The sequence below is a fragment of the Choloepus didactylus genome, chromosome X (genome assembly GCF_015220235.1).
Source record: "Choloepus didactylus isolate mChoDid1 chromosome X, mChoDid1.pri, whole genome shotgun sequence".
Taxonomy (NCBI): Eukaryota; Metazoa; Chordata; class Mammalia; order Pilosa; family Megalonychidae; genus Choloepus; species Choloepus didactylus.
The window spans coordinates 100,715,416-100,731,559 of NC_051334.1; the positions used below are offsets into that span (position 1 = coordinate 100,715,416).

The window sequence follows — 16,144 nt, forward strand, 5'->3', positions numbered from 1 at the left end:
AGAAGGGAGAACTACAGTGGCAGCCCTTATCGGAAACTCATTCTACTGATCCAAACTCCAACCATAGATAGACTGAGACCAGACACCAGAGAATCTGAGAGCAGCCAGCCCAGCAGAGAGGAGACAGGCATAGAAAAAAAACAACACGAAAAACTCCAAAATAAAAGCGGAGGATTTTTGGAGTTCTGGTGAACATAAAAAGGGGAAGGGCAGAGCTCAGGCCCTGAGGCGCATATGCAAATCCCAAAGAAAAGCTGATCTCTCTGCCCTGTGGACCTTTCCTTAATGGCCCTGGTTGCTTTGTCTCTTAGCATTTCAATAACCCATTAGATCTCTGAGGAGGGCCCTTTTTTTTTTTAATCCTTTTTTCTTTTTCTAAAACAATTACTCTAAGAAGCCCAATGCAGAAAGCTTCAAAGACTTGCAATTTGGGCACATCAAGTCAAGAGCAGAACTAGGAGAGCTCTGAGACAAAACGCAATAATCCACTGGCTGAGAAAATTCACTAAACACCACAACTTCCCAAGAAAAGGGGGGTGTCTGCTCACAGCCATCATCCTGGTGGACAGAAAACACTCCTGCCCATCGCCAGCCCCATAGCCCAGAGCTGCCCCAGACAACCCAGTGTGACGGAAGTGCTTCAAATAACAGGCACACACCACAAAACTGGGCGTGGACATTAGCCTTCCCTGCAACCTCAGATGATTGTCCCAGAGTTGGGAAGGTGGAGCAGTGTGAATTAACAAAGCCCCATTCAGCCATCATTTGAGCAGACTGGGAGCCTCCCTACACAGCCCAGCAGCCCAGAACTGCCCTGGGGGGATGGCACTCACCTGTGACATAGCACAGTCATCCCTCAACAGAGGACCCGGGGTGCACAGCCTGGAAGAGGGGCCCACTTGCAAGTCTCAGGAGCCATACGCCAACACCAAGGACTTGTGGGTCACTGCCAGAGACAAACTGTGGCAGGACTGAACTGAAGGATTAGACTATTGCAGAAGCTTTAAAACTCTAGGATCACCAGGGAGATTTGATTGTTAGGGCCACCCCCCCCTCCCTGACTGCCCAGAAACACGCCCCATATACAGGGCAGGCAACACCAAATACACATGCAAGCTTGGTACACCAATTGGACCCCACAAGACTTACTCCCCCACTCACCAAAAAGGCTAAGCAGGGGAGAACTGGCTTGTGGAGAACAGGTGGCTCGTGGACGCCACCTGCTGGTTAGTTAGAGAAAGTGTACTCCACGAAGCTGTAGATCTGATAAATTAGAGATAAGGACTTCAATTGGTCTACAAATCCTAAAAGAACCCTACCAAGTTCAGCAAATGCCACGAGGCCAAAAACAACAGAAAATTATAAAGCATATGAAAAAACCAGACGATATGGATAACCCAAGCCCAAGCACCCAAATCAAAAGACAAGAAGAGACACAGCACCTAGAGCAGCTACTCAAAGAACTAAAGATGAACAATGAGACCATAGTACGGGAGACAAAGGAAATCAAGAAGACCCTAGAAGAGCATAAAGAAGACATTGCAAGACTAAATAAAAAAATGGATGATCTTATGGAAATTAAAGAAACTGTTGACCAAATTAAAAAGATTCTGGACACTCATAGTACAAGACTAGAGGAAGTTGAACAACGAATCAGTGACCTGGAAGATGACAGAATGGAAAATGAAAGCATAAAAGAAAGAATGGGGAAAAAAATTGAAAAAAGCGAAATGGACCTCAGAGATATGATAGATGATATGAAACATCCGAATATAAGACTCATTGGTGTCCCAGAAGGGGAAGAAAAGGGTAAAGGTCTAGGAATAGTATTCAAAGAAATTCTTGGGGAAAACTTCCCAAATCTTCTAAACAACATAAATACACAAATCATAAATGCTCAGCGAACTCCAAATAGAATAAATCCAAATAAACCCACTCCGAGACATATACTGATCACACTGTCAACACAGAAGAGAAGGAGCAAGTTCTGAAAGCAGCAAGAGAAAAGCAATTCACCACATACAAAGGAAACAGCATAAGACTAAGTAGTGACTACTCAGCAGCCACCATGGAGGCGAGAAGGCAGTGGCACGATATATTTAAAATTCTGAGTGAGAAAAATTTCCAGCCAAGAATACTTTACCCAGCAAAGCTCTCCTTCAAATTTGAGGGAGAGCTTAAATTTTTCACAGACAAACAAATGCTGAGAGAATTTGCTAACAAGAGACCTCCCCTACTGGAGATACGAAAGGGAGCCCTACAGACAGAGAAACAAAGAAAGGACAGAGAGACTTGGAGAAAGTTTCAGTACTAAAGAGATTCGGTATGGGTACAATAAAGGATATTAATAAACAGAGGGGAATAATATGACAAACATAAACCAAAGGATAAGATTGCTGATTCAAGAAATGCCTTCATGGTTATAACGTTGAATGTAAATGGATTAAACTACCCAATTAAAAGATATAGATTCACAGAATGGATCAAAAAAAATGAACCATCAATATGTTGCATACAAGAGACTCATCTTAGACACAGAGACACAAAGAAACTGGAAGTGAAAGGATGGAAAAAAATATTTCATGCAAGCTACAGCCAAAAGAAAGCAGGTGTAGCAATATTAATCTCAGATAAAATAGACTTCAAATGCAGGGATGTTTTGAGAGACAAAGAAGGCCACTACATACTAATAAAAGGGGCAATTCAACAAGAAGAAATAACAATCGTAAATGTCTATGCACCCAATCAAGGTGCCACAAAATACATGAGAGAAACACTGGCAAAACTAAAGGAAGCAATTGATGTTTCCACAATAATTGTGGGAGACTACAACACATCACTCTCTCCTATAGATAGATCAACCAGACAGAAGACCAATAAGGAAATTGAAAACCTAAACAATCTGATAAATGAATTAGATTTAACAGACATATACAGGACATTACATCCCAAATCACCAGGATACACATACTTTTCTAGTGCTCACGGAACTTTCTCCAGAATAGATCATATGCTGGGACATAAAACAAGCCTCAATAAATTTAAAAAGATTGAAATTATTCAAAGCACATTATCTGACCACAATGGAATGCAATTAGAAGTCAATAACCATCAGAGACTTAGAAAATTCAGAAATACCTGGAGGTTAAACAACACACTCCTAAACAATCAGTGGGTTAAAGAATAAATAGCACGAGAAATTGCTAAACATATAGAGACGAATGAAAATGAGAACACAACATACCAAAACCTATGGGATGCAGCAAAAGCAGTGCTGAGGGGGAAATTTATAGCACTAAACGCATATATTAAAAAGGAAGAAGGAGCCAAAATCAAAGAACTAATGGATCAACTGAAGAAGCTAGAAAATGAACAGCAAACCAATCCTAAACCAAGTAGAAGAAAAGAAATAACAAGGATTAAAGCAGAAACAAATGACATAGAGAACAAAAAAACAATAGAGAGGGTAAATATCACCAAAAGTTGGTTCTTTGAGAAGATCAACAAGATTGACAAGCCCATAGCTAGACTGACAAAATCAAAAAGAGAGAAGACCCATATAAACAAAATAATGAATGAAAAAGGTGACATAACTGCAGATCCTGAAGAAATTAAAAAAATTATAAGAGGATATTATGAACAACTGTATGGCAACAAATTGGATAATATAGAAGAAATGGTCAATTTCCTGGAAACATATGAACAACCTAGACTGACCAGAGAAGAAATAGAAGACCTCCACCAACCCATCACAAGCAAAGAGATCCAATCAGTCATCAAAAATCTTCCCACAAATAAATGCCCAGGGCCAGATGGCTTCACAGGGCAATTCTACCAAACTTTCCAGAAAGAACTGACACCAATCTTACTCAAACTCTTTCAAAACATTGAAGAAAATGTAACACTACCTAACTCATTTTATGAAGCTAACATCAATCTAATACCAAAACCAGGCAAAGATGCTACAAAAAAGGAAAACTACCGGCCAATCTCCCTAATGAATATAGATGCAAAAATCCTCAACAAAATACTTGCAAACCGAATCCAAAGACACATTAAAAAAATCATACACCATGACCAAGTGGGGTTCATTCCAGGCATGCAAGGATGGTTCAACATAAGAAAATCAATCAATGTATTACAACACATTAACAAGTCAAAAGGGAAAAATCAATTGATCATCTCAATAGACGCTGAAAAAGCATTTGACAAAATCCAACATCCCTTTTTGATAAAAACACTACAAAAGGTAGGAATTGAAGGAAACTTCCTCAACATGATAAAGAGCATATATGAAAAACCCACAGCCAGCATAGTACTCAATGGTGAGAGACTGAAAGCCTTCCCTCTAATATCAGGAACAAGACAAGGATGCCCGCTGTCACCACTGTTATTCAACATTGTGCTGGAAGTGCTAGCCAGGGCAATCCGGCAAGACAAAGAAATAAAAGGCATCCAAATTGGAAAAGAAGAAGGAAAACTGTCATTGTTTGCAGATGATATGATCTTATATCTAGAAAACCCTGAGAAATCGACGATACAGCTACTAGAGCTAATAAACAAATTTAGCAAAGTAGCGGGATACAAGATTAATGCACATAAGTCAGTAATGTTTCTATATGCTAGAAATGAACAAACTGAAGAGACACTCAAGAAAAAGATACCATTTTCAATAGCAACTAAAAAAATCAAGTACCTAGGAATAAACTTAACCAAAGATGTAAAAGACCTATACAAAGAAAACTACATAACTCTACTAAAAGAAATAGAATGGGACCTTAAAAGATGGAAAAATATTCCATGTTCATGGATAGGAAGGCTAAACGTCAATAAGATGTCAATTCTACCCAAACTCATCTACAGATTCAATGCAATCCCAATCAAAATTCCAACAACCTACTTTGCAGACTTGGAAAAGCTAGTTAACAAACTTATTTGGAAAGCGAAGATGACTCGAATTGCTAAAGACACTCTAAAAAAGAAAAACGAAGTGGGAGGACTTACACTCCCTGACTTTGAAGCTTATTATAAAGCCACAGTTGCCAAAACAGCATGGTACTGGCACAAAGATAGACATATAGATCAATGGAATCGAATTGAGAATTCAGAGATAGACCCTCAGATCTATGGCCGACTGATCTTTGATAAGGCCCCCAAAGTCACTGAACTGAGTCATAATGGTCTTTTCAACAAATGGGGCTGGGAGAGTTGGATATCCATATCCAAAAGAATGAAAGAGGACCCCTACCTCACCCCTACACAAAAATTAACTCGAAATGGACCAAAGATCTCAATATAAAAGAAAGTACCATAAAACTCCTAGAAGATAATGTAGGAAAACATCTTCAAGACCTTGTATTACGCGGCCACTTACTAGACTTTACACCCAAAGCACAAGCAACAAAAGAGAAAATAGATAAATGGGAACTCCTCAAGCTTAGAAGTTTCTGCACCTCAAAGGAATTTCTCAAAAAGGTAAAGAGGCAGCCAACTCAATGGGAAAAAATTTTTGGAAACCATGTATCTGACAAAAGACTGATATCTTGCATATATAAAGAAATCCTACAACTCAATGACAATAGTACAGACAGCCCAATTATAAAATGGGCAAAAGATATGAAAAGACAATTCTCTGAAGAGGAAATACAAATGGCCAAGAAACACATGAAAAAATGTTCAGCTTCACTAGCTATTAGAGAGATGCAAATTAAGACCACAATGAGATACCATCTAACACCGGTTAGAATGGCTGCCATTAAACAAACAGGAAACTACAAATGCTGGAGGGGATGTGGAGAAATTGGAACTCTTATTCATTGTTGGTGGGACTGTGTAATGGTTCAGCCACTCTGGAAGTCAGTCTGGCAGTTCCTTAGAAATCTAGATATGGAGTTACCATTCGATCCAGCGATTGCACTTCTCGGTATATACCCGGAAGGTCGGAAAGCTGTGACACGAACAGATATCTGCACGCCAATGTTCATAGCAGCATTATTCACAATTGCCAAGAGATGGAAACAACCCAAATGTCCTTCAACAGATGAGTGGATAAATAAAATGTGGTATATACACACGATGGAATACTACGCGGCAGTAAGAAGGAACGATCTTGTGAAACATATGACAACATGGATGAACCTTGAAGACATAATGCTGAGCGAAATAAGCCAGGCACAAAAAGAGAAATATTATATGCTACCACTAATGTGAACTTTGAAAAATGTAAAACAAATGGTTTATAATGTAGAATGTAGGGAAACTAGCAATAGAGAGCAATTAAGGAAGGGGGAACAATAATCCAAGAAGAACAGATAAGCTATTTAACGTTCTGGGGATGCCCAGGAATGACTACGGTCTGTTAATTTCTGATGGATATAGTAGGAACAAGTTCACAGAAATGTTGCTATATTATGTAACTTTCTTGGGGTAAAGTAGGAACATGTTGGAAGTTAAGCAGTTATCTTAGGTTAGTTGTCTTTTTCTTACTCCCTTGTTATGGTCTCTTTGAAATGTTCTTTTATTGTATGTTTGTTTTCTTTTTAACTTTTTTTTCATACAGTTGATTTAAAAAAGAAGGGAAAGTTTAAAAAAAAAAAGAAAAACAAGGAAAAAAAAAAGATGTAGTGCCCCCTTGAGGAGCCTGTGGAGAATGCAGGGGTATTGGCCTACCCCACCTCGATGGTTGCTAACATGACCACAGACATAGGGGACTGGTGGTTTGATGGGTTGAGCCCTCTACCATAAGTTTTACCCTTGGGAAGACGGTTGCTGCAAAGGAGAGGCTAGGCCTCCCTATGGCTGTGCCTAAGAGCCTCCTCCCGAACGCCTCTTTGTTGCTCAGATGTGGCCCTCTCTCTCTGGCTAAGCCAACTTGAAAGGTGAAATCACTGCCCTCCCCCCTACGTGGGATCAGACACCCAGGGGAGTGAATCTCCCTGGCAACATGGAATATGACTCCCAGGGAGAAATGTAGACCCGGCATCGTGGAACGGAGAACATCTTCTTGACCAAAAGGGGGATGTGAAAGGAAATGAAATAAGCTTCAGTGGCAGAGAGATTCCAAAAGGAGCTGAGAGGTCACTCTGGTGGGCACTCTTACGCACACTTTAGACAACCCTTTTTAGGTTCTAAAGAATTGGGGTAGCTGGTGGTGGATACCTGAAACTATCAAACTACAACCCAGAACCCATGATTCTCGAAGACAGTTGTATAAAAATGTAGCTTATGAGGGGTGACAATGGGATTGGGAAAGCCATAAGGACCACACTCCACTTTGTCTAGTTTATGGATGGATGAGTAGAAAAATAGGGGAAGGAAACAAACAGACAAAGGTACCCAGTGTTCTTTTTTACTTCAATTGCTCTTTTTCACTCTAATTATTATTTTTGTTATTTTGTGTGTGTGGTAATGAAGGTGTCAGGGATTGATTTAGGTGATGAATGTACAACTATGTAATGGTACTGTAAACAATCGAAAGTATGATTTGTTTTGTATGACTGCGTGGTATGTGAATATATCTCAATAAAATGAAGATAAAAAAAAAAAAGAATAGATAAAAGGGAACTCCTGAAACTTAAAAGCTCCTGTACCTAAAAGGAATTTGTCAAAAAGGTAAAGAGACAGCCAATTCAATGGGAAAAAAATATTTGGAAACCATGTATCTGATAAGAGACTGATATACAAAGAAATCCTACAACTCAATGACAATAGTACAAACAACCAATTATTAAATGGGCAAAAGATAGGAAAAAGCATTTCTCTGAAGGGGAAATAAAAATGGTTAAATCAATACATGAAAAAATGTTCATCTTCACTAGCTATTAGGGAAATGCAAATCAAAACCCCAGAGATGTCTTCTCACAAAAATAAGAATGGCTGCCATTAAACAAACAGGAAACCACAAATGCTGGAGAGGATGTACAGAAATTGGAATGCACATTTGTTGCTTGTAGTAATGTATAATGGTTTAGCTGCTGTGGAAGACAGTTTGGGTGTTCCTCAGAAAACCATATTTTGAGTTGTCCTATGGTCCAGTAATTCCACTTCTTGGTATATACTCAGAAGATCTGAAAGCAATGACACAAACAGACATTTGCACACCAATGTTCATAGCGGCATTATTCACAATTGTCAAGAGATGGAAACAATCCTGATGCCCTTCAACAGATAAGTGGATAAACAACATGTGGTATATACATACAATGGAATAATATGCAACAGTCAGAAGGAACAAGGTTCTGAAACAAATAACAACATGGATAAACCTTGAAGACATAATGCTCAGTGAAATAAATCAGACACAAAAGGAGAGGCATTGAATGCTACCACCAGTATGAACTCCCTGAAAAATGTAAAATCTGTGCACTATAATGTAGAATGTAGTGGAGCTAGAGATAGAGAGAAGCTAGTGAAGGGTGAATGATAACCTAATATATACAGACACGTTAATGAGGGTGAAAAAGGTACAGAAATGGATGGGGTCATGATTGTTAATTAATGGGATTATAAGTATCAGTGCTTCATTGAAGGTGAACATGATCAAAAGTGGTTGTTAAAAGGCTTATGTCCCACAGATTAGCACTACAAATATAAAGTGCTTGCCAGATATTATTCTAAGTTATGACACTGGTACAAATAGTTAATAGCAGAGTGGTTTATGGGAAAAACTACCTATTGCATACTAGGGACATTACTTAATAGTAATACTGAACTAGTACCACACAAATACTAGGGATAAATAATTAGTGGCTGATAAGAGCTTTGAGGTGCTTGGGGTTACAATTATTTAAAATTCATAAAGTTGATGATTGCACAGCTAAGTGAAAATAATGTGAAATATGGATTGTTTATCTTGGATAGAATATATGTCATGTGAAATTAGGAACTCCCTACTTAATAAGTCAAGCCCTCTATCTTCAGGCTTGCTCTTATTAAACTTACAGCTGAAGGCAGGAGTATAAACCCACCTATAATTTTGTCTGGGAATCACTTCCAGAGAACCTCTTTTGTTGCTCAGATGTGACCTTTCTCTCTATAAGCCCAACTCAACAAAGTAATTCATCACTCTCCCCTCTACATGGGACATGATTCCCATGTGAGTTAGTCTCCCTGGTAACATGGAACACAGATTCCAGGAAAGAGCCTTGCTCAGGCATTGAGGGATTCAGAATGTCTTCTTGAACAAAATGGGGAAAAGAAAGGAAACAAAATAAGGTTTCAGCAGCTAAGAGACCTCAAATAGAGTTGAGAGAATATCCTGGAGGTACTGTTATGCAAGCTTCAGCTAGATATGCCAAATGGACACATTAGGACAATCCCAAATAAACAGTCTTCCCCAAAATCCTAATGAATACTCTGGTCCCTATCTGAGACTCTATAAAAGTTTCACTAACTAAATTTAATTTTCAGAAACTTAAATTCTCCAGTGTTCCTATGCCAGATAAGCCCAAAAACACAGAGGCAACAGCCTCTTCAAGAACACCAACCAGGTGTGTCCCCTTTCCCATAATATTGACATACCTTTTCATTATGAACAAGTTAGGGTAGCACCACCTAGACATCCCTGAAGATCAAGAAAATGATTAAACAAGAGTAAGGGGTAGCAACAGACAAGATAGAATTTAACAAAGGATTATGAATACTGAATCTTTATATGAATGCTTTTTTTTTCATTTCTAGGGTATTGGAATAGCTAGAAGTAAATAACTGAAATGATGGAACTCTATCCCATAATATTCTTTGAAATCTGCTCTACAACTACTCATTAAATTGTGCTTTGAAAGTTATCACCTTTATGTATGTATGTTATATTTCAAAATAAGGAAATAACTTAAACTGTGTTACTTTAACCCATAATGTTCTTTGTAAGTTTCTCTCTAACTACTTGTTAAATTTTACTTTGAATGTTATCACTTTTCTGTACATAAGTTATACTTCACAAGAAAAAATTTAAAAAGTAACTAGAAGGGTTACAATGATGGTGACCTGTGGGGGATGACCCTGCCCACAGGGGGCCATGTGTGCCACCACCCTGGGTCACAGAGCAAGGCTGGAATGGGTGCAGAGAGATGGCCCCTTGTGGTCTAGGGAAAAGAAGCCAACATAGCAGTGGGAGGTGTTGGCATCCCAACCTTGTCCCCAGTGAATGCACACTGATTCATCAGGCTTCCCTGGTGTACTTTCCCTTCCTCACAGCTATACCCAGAGTGCTTTCAATGCCTTTTATGTGCAAGACTCAGCACTTTGGGGCTAAGGTGAAAGGATACAGTCAGTTTTCCCTTCCCATGTGGTCTGGATGTATGGTTGATGAATTTCCAGATGTTGAGATATCTGTATCCCTGTCAGAGGCCAATACTGAGCTGTAGTTTGAGAAGACTGTGCCTTCTGAAACAATATGCATTTACAATGAATACGGAGTCTAAAGAATTCCAATCACTCCTCACAGAAGGATTGAAGAGTCTGACAGAATGGTCAAAGAAAATTATCAGTTAAGTATAGCAGGAGGAAGATGGTGGCATAGAGAGGAGTGGAAGCTAGTTAGTCCCCCTGGAACAACTAATAAGCAACCAGGAATAGCTAGTAAATAATCCAGAATAACTGTGGGAGGACAAATGTGACCATCCACTCATCATACACCAACCTGAATTGGGAGGAATGCCCAAGATTGCAGCATAAAATCTGTAAGTAAACCTGCAGATCCAAGCTGGGAGACTCCTCCCCCATGGCCTGAGCTGCAAAGCCTCATTTAGCCAGAGAGCAGCTCTCTCTGAGTGGGCAAATATAGCACAGCTGAGCTCCAACTGGGGTTTTAATTAACAAGTGTGGACTGCTCAATATGAATCCCCAACAAGCAGACAGAGGCTTTGGGTGAAGACTGACCTTGGAGAGCTGGAGGGTGGCTGTGGACTGGCCCTGAAGAGGGCTTATGTCCCTGTTTCAGCTCAGTGGAGAAAGCCTCAGCCATTTTCAGTTCCCAGTGCTCTGACCCAGACAAGGGTGGAGACAGCACAGGCAGAGAGAGACCATTGAAATGTTAATGACATCTCCCTAGGGGGTCTAGCTTCCCTAAGAGGAAAGGGGTGGGTCCCAGTGTACTATCCACCTTCCATTCAGAACCAGACCCCAGAGCCTGGGTAGAAAACAGCCAGCCATAGGCCACACCTCCTTATACAAGTCTGGAAAAACAGACTGACAGGTGCCACCTGCTGGGCAGAAAAGCACAGTGACCTACAGCATCACAGGGTGTACCAATTTTCTAAGACACACCCTCAGTGAAACTGGATACTGAGTATTACTTCCTTCTGGGACTGGAGCCCACTTTGGTCTGGGAAAACCTGATTGGGGTAATCAAGGAAACCATGCCTAGACAACAGAAAAGTACAACCCACACTAAAAGAAATAAAGTTATGGCCCAGCCAAAGGAACAAACTTTTACTTCAACTGAGATACAGGAACTTAAGCAACTAATACTAAGTCAATTCAAAAAGTTTAGGGAGGATATGGCAAAAGAGATGGACCATAAAATGAAAACAGTGGGTGTACATAAGGTTGAAATTGAAAGTTCAAAAAACCAACTGGCAGAATCTATGGAAATGAAAGGCACGACACAAGAGATGAAAGACACAATGGAAAAATACAACAGCAGATCTCAGGAGGCAGAATAAAACACTCAGGAACTGGAGAATAAGGCACCTGAAAGCCTACACACAAAAGAACAGATAGAGGAAAGAATGGAAAAATATGAGCAACATCTCCAGGAAATTATTGACAAAATGAAAATTAGGAATGTACATGTGATTGGTGTCCCTGAAGGAGAAGAGAAGGGAAAAGGGGCAGAAGAAATAATAGAGGAAATAATCAATGAAAATTTCCCATCTCTTTTGAAAGACATAAAATTACAGATCCAAGAAGCACAGTGTACCCCAAACAGAGTAAATCTGAACAGGCCCACAAAAAGACACTTAAAAATCAGAATATCAAGTGTCAAAGATAAAGAGAGAATCCTGAAAGCAGCAAGAGAAAAGCTATCCATCACATACAAAGGAAGCTTGATAAGACTATGTGTGGATTTCTAAATAGAAACCATGGAGGCAAGAAGGAAGTGGGGTGATATATTTAAGATACTGAAAGAGAAAAACCACCAACAAAGAATCCTATATCCAGCAAAACTGTCCTTCAAATATAAGGGAGAGCTTAAAATATTCTCAGACAAAAAGGCAATAAGAGAGTTTGTGAACAAGATATCTACCTGCTCTACAGGAAACTCTAAAGGAAGCACTGCAGACAGAAAGGAAAAGACAGGAGTGAGAGGTTTGGAACACAATTTTGGGAGATAGTAGCAAGCAATGTAAGTACACTGAACAAATACGACTGTGAGTATGGTTGAAAGAGGAAGGTTAGGACCATGTGAGACACCAAAACATAAGATGAAGGATAAGAACTGGAACTGTATAACTCAGGGAAAACTAGGGCTCCCAATGATTGTAACAAAAGGTACAAATATGTTTTTACATGAAGTAGAACAAATGAATGTCAACATTGCAAGGTGTTAAAAGTAGGGTGGGATTGGGGGAAATACAATCAATGCAAACTAGAGACTATAATTAATGGAAATATTGTTTTATGCATCCTTTAATATAGCAAAGGCAATGTACCAAAGCTAAATGCATATGGAGGGGGGAAGAGGGGAAAGATATGAGATTCCTGGAATTGGTGATGTCTATTTATTCTACTTTAGGTTATTGCTATCTTTCTTTTTGTTGCTTTCTAGCTTCCATGTTTTTGTTGTTTATTTCTCTCTTTTTCTTTTCTTCTTTTGTCTCTCTGCCTTCTTTGACTCTTCCTCCTCTTTGGGGAAGAAATGGATATGTCCTTATATAGATAGTGGCAATGGTGCTGAATACTTAAATATGTGACTATATAGGGAACCAACAATTGTTTACTTAGGACAGAATGTATGGTGTGTGAACAAAACCATCTTAAATACATGAGTTGATGAGGAAAACTTGAGGGCACTATACTGAGTGAAATAAGACAGACACATAAAGGCTAATATTCCAAGGTCTCACTGATATGAGCTAATTATAATATGTAAACTCATAGACATGAAATATAAGTGACCAGGATATAGAATGAGTCTAAAGAATGGGAAACAGTTGCTTATTATGAGCAGAATGTTCAACTAGGGTGAACTTAAATGTTTGGAAATGGACAGGGGTGATGGTAGCATGTTGTGAGAATAACTAACAGTGCTGAAATGTGTGTGAAGGTGGTGGAAAGGATAAGTTCAGAGTCACACATATCACCAGAAGGAAAGTGGGAGGTTAAAAGAAGGGAATGTATAAAACAGTGAATATTGTGGTGGACAATGTCCATGATTAGCTATACAAATATTAGAAATCTCTCATGAACTAGAACAAATGTATGACACTATAACTAGAAGTTAGTAATAGAAGGCATATAGGAAAAAGAAATAAAACTATCACAAACCATATACTACAGTTAGTAGTATTTTAACATTCTTTCATCAACAGTAACAAATGTACTACAACAAGTCTATAAATCAATAATGGAGGGGGGTAATGGTTGGGGGTATTGGAGGATTTGAGTCTCCTTTTTTGTCTTTATTTCTTTTCTGGAGTAATGAAAATGTTCTAAACATTGAAAAAAATTATTGTGGTGATGGATGCACAGCTGTATGATGGTATCATGGGCAATTGATTGTACACTTTTGATCTTTGGATAGTTGTATGATCTATGAACAATATCTCTCTCTCTCTCTCTCTCTCTCTCTCTCTCTCTCTCTCTCTCCCCATATATCCATATATATATATATATATATATGAATAGCAGGAGGAGCTGTGAATGATTTATTAAATAGAATGGAGTCTCTAGATGAGGATTTTGCTACCACAGCTACTCCTACCCAAATGAAGATGTTTCAGTCTGCTGGTATTTGAATGATAAACAACAAAGAAGAAAAGAACAGAACAATTACTTCTAGGCTTCATGAAGAACACTTTGAAATTAATATACTCTGGATTGATGTCACCACTGAGAGAAGGCATACTGAGTTAGAGTTACAGATGACTGGCAGAAAGATGCTGACACAGGGATCTCACAATAAATTCTATGATTTTACATTTTGATGGTAACTTATTTGTCTACTTTAATTGTTATGAAGATTTTAAAAAAATAAAAGTTTAGATTTGTTGGATATGCTAACTAGAGAATACAAGTTTATCTTTGAATTTTAGGATATGTCAGGTTTTATGGGAGAATTGTGGAAACACATGGTGACCATGATCCTGAGCTTTTAGAAGTAATTGCAGAAAATGCAAAAGTCTTGACAGGAATATCAAGAGAAAGGATTTGGGTAGAACTGAAAAAAACTTCTTGGTGATTACCATGTAAATCTCTTGGTTTACCTTATCTGTGACCTTGGTGTGGTTACATACATAGGTTTACCTGCTAATGCAAATGTAGAATTTAACAAAGTAAGTAAATCTGTTGAAGATGTTATGCCAAAGTCACTGACTCTTTTGGCCTCATTATTCAAAGCACAGGGTGATGTCATAAAATTGGATTTGAGGTTGAAGATTTCAAAAGAAGGGAAATACTTTGAATTATTTATAGTCAAAAATAGAAGGATTTTATTAAAGCAACAGAGTTCTGAGCCATTAAATCTCTATCAGGTTTTTCCTATGCCAAATAAGCCCTGAAACCCAGATGTACCAGTCTCTCCAAGAACATCAACCTCTTTTATTCCTCTACCTCAAAATGTTGACACTCCTTTCCAGCATGAAGAAATTAGAATTGTCATTGCCCAGATATACCTGAAGACTGAATGATCAAATGAGAGGGAGGAGTTGTAATGGAAAAGTTAGGGTTAAACAAATGATTATGACTATTGACTCATTATATTGATATTTCTTTTTAGTTTCTACTGTATTAGAGTAGCCAGAAGGAAATACCTGATAATGTAATCCAGTAGGCTTGATCTTTAATAATGATTGTATAACTATATAGCTTTTATCTTGCGACCATGTGATTGTACTAACCTTGGGACTGATACCTCCTTTATCCAGTGTATGGGTAGATGAGTAATAAAATAAAGACATGCATAAAAACCCTATCAGTTCTTTATTTTAGATTCTAGGGAGTCTGATGCAACTACTTGTGAATGTGAGCTACTGAAGTTCCAAGGAGATCCTTGCCCTCTAAATGAAATGCAGCAGTGGCCCACTCCTCTATTTCCTGTAAGTGGCCATGATATCAGGAAAGTGGGCATTTCCCCAGGAAAAGAAATTGGGGCTTTATTGCAACAGTGGCAAGAACAGTGGGAAAAAGTGGTTACCAAATGAAAAAAGATGGATTTTTGAGTTACATAAAGAACTAAAACTGACAAGAGCTAGCTACTAAAAATGTGGAAAATTTTTGGTAGGACTAGTTTTCTCTTTCTCCCCTTTAGTGAGATTTAACAGACTTGAATATACAGCAGAATAAAAGCCAGCTTAGGAGAACTGCTTTAGAACAATACAGTCTTATTTTGTGAGATATAAACATATTTTCAGCACTCAACTGAAGTCTGCCTCCTCTTAATGTTATTTATATTGCTAGTTGGCATCCCGTAACTTTATCTTGGCTTATTTTTTGCCCAGGACAGTACTAAGATTGATCTTAAAAAGTGGTGTTTGCAGTTGAAAAAACTGAGTTACTACATAAAATATTGGTCTAATGTATCAGTTCTTACCTGAATTCCAAAGTAAACATGTGCTTAAAAAGAATAGTTGAAAAATTTGCAAAATTTCCTATATAAAATATGAATGCTAACATGTCCCAGGAAGCCAGCATTCATACACAAAATTTGTTCTGGCAAACATAGGTGATATTTTCTCTGTCCTACTGGTTTCCTTAACTATGCATACCTAACCTGGGAAAGTCAGATTATGGAATTGGCTTGAAGGTTACCTGTGAGCCTGTTATTTTAACAAATGTTTCATTTGGAATTGGAAAATGAATGTGTTTATGTAGTACATAGAAGTATGTATCAAGTGTCATATGGATAGTTATAATGCTCCTGTCCCTTTTGAGTAAATGTTAGTTTCTTGTAATTAAAAGGATCGTGTCCTATATATAAAATTTC

The 16,144-nt window shown here is 38.4% G+C and overlaps 1 pseudogene; it reads left to right on the top strand.

Moving 5' to 3' along the window:
- The first annotated feature begins 10,317 nt into the window (after positions 1-10,317).
- Positions 10,318-15,397, top strand: LOC119522279 (annotated as a pseudogene).
- The last annotated feature ends 747 nt before the right edge of the window (positions 15,398-16,144 follow it).